At 34.6% G+C, this 6,949-nt stretch overlaps 1 pseudogene; it reads left to right on the top strand.

Moving 5' to 3' along the window:
• Positions 1-2,986: 2,986 nt before the first annotated feature.
• LOC118614891 lies at positions 2,987-3,105 on the top strand (annotated as a pseudogene).
• Positions 3,106-6,949: the final 3,844 nt, after the last annotated feature.

Raw genomic sequence — 6,949 nt, 5'->3', positions numbered from 1 at the left:
AGTAACAAGTGTTTCAGTATGGCTGGACCATAGAGTTCTAGACCTGCACCACCCAGTAGAAGTACAATGTGAACCGCCCATGCAATTAAAAAATTTTAGTGGTCACATTATGAAAGTAAAAACAGTCAAGTACAATTAATTTTAATAATATTTTCATTTAGCCCAATATTTAAATCATTTTACCTCAGCATGTAATCAATATGAAAATTTATTAGACATTTTTACATTTTTTGCACCACATTGAAGAAATCCAATGTGTGAATTACACTTACAGCGTGTCTCAATTTGGATTAACCACATTTCAAGTGCTCAGTAGGCACATGTGGCTAGTGGGTACTATATTGGACAGTATAGTTGCAGAGTAAAGTGATGAGATAAATCTACAGAGATAATATGGGAGCAGATTAGGTAGGTATTGTTTGCTGGTGAAGTTATTTAACCCAAGGGCAGTGGGAGGTTTTGACAAGCTTATGCATGGGAATAATCTATATTTCAGCTTTCACTGTGGAAAATGGATTGGAGGTGGGCTTGACCAGAGGCCAACTAGTACTAACTAGGCAATTTATGATAATACTTTTAAGGAGGAGAGTGACTTGAGTGTGGTGAAAAGTAGGAGTTAAGAGTTAGGAGGAGAAAGTGAACTGAGAGAAGGGACTAGAATGACTACCTCACTTCTGCTGGTTCCTCCTTCCTGGGAGTAAGTAGAACCATTTTGAGAACTGAGAGAAAAAAGGAAGAATGACAGGATTGGGAGGTGATGTATTTAGTTTGGGATATCCGAAATTATAACAGTTGCCTGTGAGACATCAAGTGGTATGTTCATATCTAAAAACAGAGAGATGTCATCAACATATAAATAGTAACTGACACCACACCATGTAGTTGGATAAAGTTACCTAGGATGAGTGTGTAGAACAGTAATTCTCAATCCTGAGTTTTTTATAAGAATTACGTAGGAGGTGGTTTAAAATGCAGAGTTTTGGTCTTTATCTCTAAGATGCCTGTTCATTAGGGTGAGGGCTGAAAATTGCACTTTTAATAAGAACCCCTAGAAACTCTGACGCTGATCCAAGTGGTTCCTTTAAAGCTCTCTTTTACAAACATTGGTGTAGAATGATAAATAAGAAGACCCAGGAGAAACTGCCTACACATATGGAAGTGTAGATAACAAGAGACCTTGAAGAAGAAAGGAAAAGAGCCACTAGAGAGGTTAATGAAAAATGAGTAGAGTGTTATCTATTACGAAAGAGGAGGGGGCACTGGATTCTTACCTCAAAGGGGGGAGCAAGTCTGGAGGTGGGATGGCTAGGCAAGTACCTTACTTAATGGGGTAGTCAGCATGGGGAAAAGGTGCCACCTTTTGGCTATTTCTCAAGCTGTGTGTCCTAAATGTGTCTTCTTAAAGTTACCAATAAACCCATGAAATTCCAGAGTATTGGAAGGAGGAAGTGGTTTACTGCCTTAAAAGGAGCAGAGAAATCAAATAAAAATACCATTTGAAAATGACTATTCGATTTAGTAACTCGGGCCATTGATGGCAATTTGCATGACATGGTGGTGATGGAAGCCCAGTTTCAATAGGTGAGTTGTAAAAGTGAGTTGAGTGAGTGCGGAAAACAGTTTTTATTATTTTTTAAAATAATTTTGGCTTTAAAAGTGAGGAAAAACAAAGCAGAGTGCATAAATGGATGTTCACTTAGGAAATACTAAGAAATGCATGCCCGTCTTCTGAGTCTGTCCATCCTTATTTCATTTCTATTGTGTGGTTGATTCAATAATGTAAAACCACAGGATCTCTGTACTTCATAGAATATAGTTATTAAATAATATTGTGCTTATATATTCAAATTAGTCAAATGATATTCAGTCATACTATCATCTTTTCAACTAATTATGATAACAGATAAACCATTTTGCAGAAAAATTATAGCTACTTACTAATGGTTTGAAAAAAGTGCCAACCTATCATAGGTTGTGGTTGGATGAGGGAAAGAAGAAAGGAAAATAAACTGGGACCTTGATTCTGAATTTCTTAGTCTTCTTCTTACCTATCTTTTATTGGCCAATCATGCATAATTGGCAGAGCTTTCCAGCCCCAAACTAGTAAGATTCTACCATCACTTGACCATGGTTAGTCCAAAAGTCAATTCATCTAGCTCTGATAAAGAAGACCTTATCAGAACTTCATTGTTACAGTAATTTTGTATTAGCAGATACCCCCTTTTTACTCCTCAACACCACTCCCATTATCAGGTTAATCTAGAACTGACTGATTACCAGTCACCAATCTATTATTTCATAAGGTAGAGTTATCGGTTTAGATATTGCACAAATGCAGTAAATATTTAAAAGATGTGCTTTGCTTCCACTGTGAAAATGGAGTGCTACATAATATAAAAATTCAAATAAAATGAAATACAAATAGGAGTGTTAGAGCTTCATTTCTAAACATAGCTAAAACTTCGATCAGAACATTTTTGTTGGCAAAAACAATTTAGTTCTTAATTTATTAAGAGAGATTTGAGAATTTTGCAAGTATATTTCCCTTCTCCCTCTTCTTCCCCCTTCATTAAAACTTACAAACATAGTAGTAAAGAAGTAACAAAGATATAGCTATAAAGACATAGAATGTAGTGGGCAAGAGTAATAAACATTTTTGAAAGATGGAAAGCAATGGTAAGTAATCGCTCAAGAAACTTAGTCCCTGGGGATGAGAATGGCAGAGAGAAGGAAGCCCACTGGTACTCTAGCACCCCAGAAACACTTGAGAATTGAAAGCACTGTGGCTTCATGAAAGGAGGTGAAAAATAGGCTTGGAAATAAGGATATTAGAAAATCTATGTTAGAAGCAGATTCCCCAGTCTTCCAGAATATAACTGCATATATATTTAAGTTAAATCCTAATCTTTCTTACTGAGAGTCAATAGCCGATACCTAAAATTGATGAAATAGCTGGATAAGCCTATTACTTTAAAAAATAGAGATAGTCTATGGTCATGCCACCATGAATGTCTCTGATCTTGTCTGATCTCAGAAGCTAAGCAGAGTCAGGCCTGGTTAGTACTTGGATGGGAGACCACCTAGGAATACCAGGTGCTGTAGGTGTTAAAACAATAAAAATAAAAAATAAATAAAATAAAATTAAATTAAATATGGTGATAAATCCCTGGAATAGAAACTAAAATAACTGAAGGTTTTGTCCTGAGGAGGTGGATCCTGGAGTTGGTGTTAGACTTTTGTTTCTATTCTATTTGATCTTTAAACTTGTGGTTAAATATCCATAACTAAATGTACTATTTCAGTAATTTTTAAAGGTATAATACTCAAGCAAAGAGGTTTTATTACTTATATTTAATAGTAGATGAAGATGAATTCATTTACAATTTTTATTTTTTTTTCTTGCTGGTATCTAACATACAATAAAATTGAATGGATTTAATCATATTTTTGTTGCAGTAAAATACACATAAAACTTAACATTTTAACTATTTTTAATTACATAATTCATTGGCATTAAGTATATTCACAATGTTGAGTAGCCATCATAACTTCCCATTTCCAATTTTTTCATCAACCCAAATAGAAACTCTATATCCATTAAACATTAACTCTTCATTCTCTTTCTTCCTTAACCCTTTCCTCACACCTCACACCCCCCAGTCTCTGGTAACCTCTGTTTTAGTACTCTCAGTCTTTATGAATTTACCTATTCTAGGTGTCTGTATCAATGGAATCATAAAATATTTGGGGTTTTGTATATGACTTATTTCACTTAGCATAATGTTTTCAAGATTAATTCATGTTGTGCCATGTATTTCTATTTGAATTTTAAAGCTAATGTTAATGTATTACCTTGGGAAAAATAGAAATTAAACAAAATCCTGCAAAGTATTGCTCATTTTATAGGTATTTAAAACAAAGCTGAATGATAAGGTTAAGAAGGGTCTTTCAAGTCCATAGCTAGTAAGTTAATACGGTTGGGGTTCCAGTTTGATTGTCTCCTTGACACTTATCAAGTCCAACAATTTCTGTCGATCCACTATCACGTTACATATGGACTTGTAGAAGGTGTGGATTTATATAAATCTAAGCACTGAGATGGATCTTTAATCTCCTAAATGAATTGCACTTTTAATATACTGGTATATATTTGCCTGCACCTGAGCAATTCTTCATTGATTAGCACATTAGTAGCTCATATTTACATGACTGTGATCAAAGTCATTGACACACACTTCATTCTGCCTAATTTTTCATACAACCTTACTGGTATAAATAAATATTTGAACAACTACATCAAATCACCATAAAGAGGGGAAAGCTTTCAATTTAAGAGACTGTGGAGTAAACATCTCCCTTGGAATTGATTAAAAGCTAGTCAAGCTGAAGATAAATAAAAAAAAAAAAAGTTCACATTATAAGTATCTTGAAATATTTTTATTCTATTCTTCATTATATTTAAGATGTCCATTGAACTGCAACATTTATGGACTGGAAAGCTTATGGTTGTATAGATTTTTGTTTTTAATTACCAACTTTTGCAGAAAGTATTGTAGCTATTCTCACAAAAATGGAGACCTTGATATGAGAAGTAAGGTAATGTAAGAATTAATTAGAGCCAGACTATCTGGACTGGGGTCCTGGCTCTGCCACATTCTATGTAACCACTTCAGCTTTCTTCATCTATGAAATGGGCATAATAATATCTACCTTGCAGGGCTGTCATAGAAATAAAATGAGCTACCATATTTAAAGAATTTTAAATGATGTCTGGCACATTTTAAACCATATACCTTCTTGTATTCAGGGTGGGAAAAAAGACTGTGAAACATAACTGCTTAGAGAAAGCAACTGTCGTAATTGGAATGAAACTTGAGGGTAATGAAATCATCGGAGGCTGTAGATGAGATCACCTACAAGAAAAAAACCAAGCACAGTAGTTGCTAACTATTGGGTACTGCTAGAATCACTATTCAAAAAAACATTAGGAAGTTTCTAAAACTTCTCTGAAAATGTGTGCTGGTAAAAAGAGGTGGTATATGAGATCCTAAGGAAGTAAAAGCGATTTATTCTAGTGAAAATAAAATATGATTTGAGCTTAGAAATAGTGAGAGAAAAAATTCGGAAATCCCTACAAACTTCTCTTTGTTTTGATAGTTTATTTATTGCCTTTCCTAATATTTTGAATTTTGCTGCATCATTGCTGTCAAAATTTTAATAAAAAAAGGTAAGCAATATTTGTTAAGATAAACCAAGTGTGTCTTGACTTTAAAACACGTACTTGAATATTTTCATAAATGTCAGTTGTGAAGTGGGTCTCATTATTAATTATCTTGGAAGCCCTAGGCAGGATTTGAAATTTGCTCTCATGGATGACATTTTAAAATGAATTTAAAAAATGAGTTAATTTTAACCAGTTAAGCAAATGAACCTGTTTTTAAAAATATTTACATAACTTATTGCTCATTCATTTCCATGTTGATAATTTTCCTTAAAGTGTAACCATCCACAAATACTCTTCAAATTTCCAATATTCGTGTGGATATTTATGTTCCTTTCTTTTTTATTCCTTTAAACTAAAAGCTAGAGTTTGTTTTGGAAAGTTGATTTCTGCTGTGTCTCCAAGTTCCAGAAGATCCAAAACACAGCTACCTGTTGGCTTCTAGGCCCCATGACTTGTTCAGATGGCTGCTTACCAAGCCTATTGTTTTTTCTGGTTGTTTGTTAGTCTTGTTTTTCATTTTAGTATTCTATAAGTGAACAAGGCTGGTTAGAAGCCAGATTGAGAAGTTACTTATTTGTCTAGTTTTCCTTCTGCCCCTTTTACCACACTACTGTTGGGAATCTAGATAATCATGTTTTCTCCCTTCTTAAAACTTCCTCTAAACAAAAGCCCTGAAAAAATATACTCTCATAGAAGTATAAATACATAATAAAATGATAGTGACTTCCCTCAGGGTCAAAATCTCTTTGATTTTAAGGCCCAGGATTGAAGTTCTAAATGTGGAATTCCAGGGATTGACAAGCACAATATAGTAGGTTTGGGGCAAGAAGCGTTCCTGGCACTAACATATAGGCAAATATGTGGTCTGCTGGTTTTCCCAGCTCTAGTTCGGAGCTTCTTGCTTTTTTTTCATTCTTCTGGTTGGGTCTTCCTCTTTTTCCTAGTCTAGTTCTCATTTCTATTTTTGAAAAGGACTTACCATGGTGAATCAGAGTCTTTAAGCTTCTCTATTGTTCCTTCCAGTGGGAATGTCTAATGCTAAAGGCCTTCGTTTGTAGTGCGATGAATTAAACCAAGGAATCTGGGTAGTTTAATGTTAGCATCATCTAGGCAAATCATTTGGAAGTTAATTTTTCTATAAGTGGAGAGTTGCTTGAATTATTTTAATTGTTTCATTTCTCCAATCTATTTTTGTTTCTGCAGATAGCGTGAAACTCATTTTGTTGCATAGGCCAACCAACTCGAATAGTCTCACTTGACAAGCACATTGGTCAAATTTGTCTTTCACCAGGGTGGGATTGGTTCATCTCTACTTGCCATTGTGTATCTTCTTCAAAGTGGTGGGCTTTGTGGAGGAGAATGGACTTGTCAGTTACATGGATCAACTCTTTAGAAAGGACTCCTCTAATGTGAACGTCCATACAAGCTCTCGGGGCTATTTATCTTAATTTTGGAATTGGCAAGTCTTTAAATGAGTGGATCCATAAAATTATGGTGGAGCCATAATTTTTCAAGGGATCAGAAAAAGTCTGCCTCACTTCTCATCCTGACCACCGGCTTGACATGTTACATATCACACATACCACAGGCCTCAAAGAAACCTTTTGCATTTCTCTGGCTTCAGATCTGAATCTGGGGCCTTAATATCCAGGCTGCAATACATAGTTTCTAAAAGTGAATAATCAGTTGTTAATTTTGAACAACATATTATAATATGTTTATAAT

Source organism: Rousettus aegyptiacus, unplaced genomic scaffold (genome assembly GCF_014176215.1).
Source record: "Rousettus aegyptiacus isolate mRouAeg1 unplaced genomic scaffold, mRouAeg1.p scaffold_m13_p_2, whole genome shotgun sequence".
NCBI lineage: Eukaryota > Metazoa > Chordata > Mammalia > Chiroptera > Pteropodidae > Rousettus > Rousettus aegyptiacus.
The sequence above is the reverse complement of the archived record's forward strand: the minus strand, read 5'-3'. Positions and strand labels throughout refer to the sequence as shown.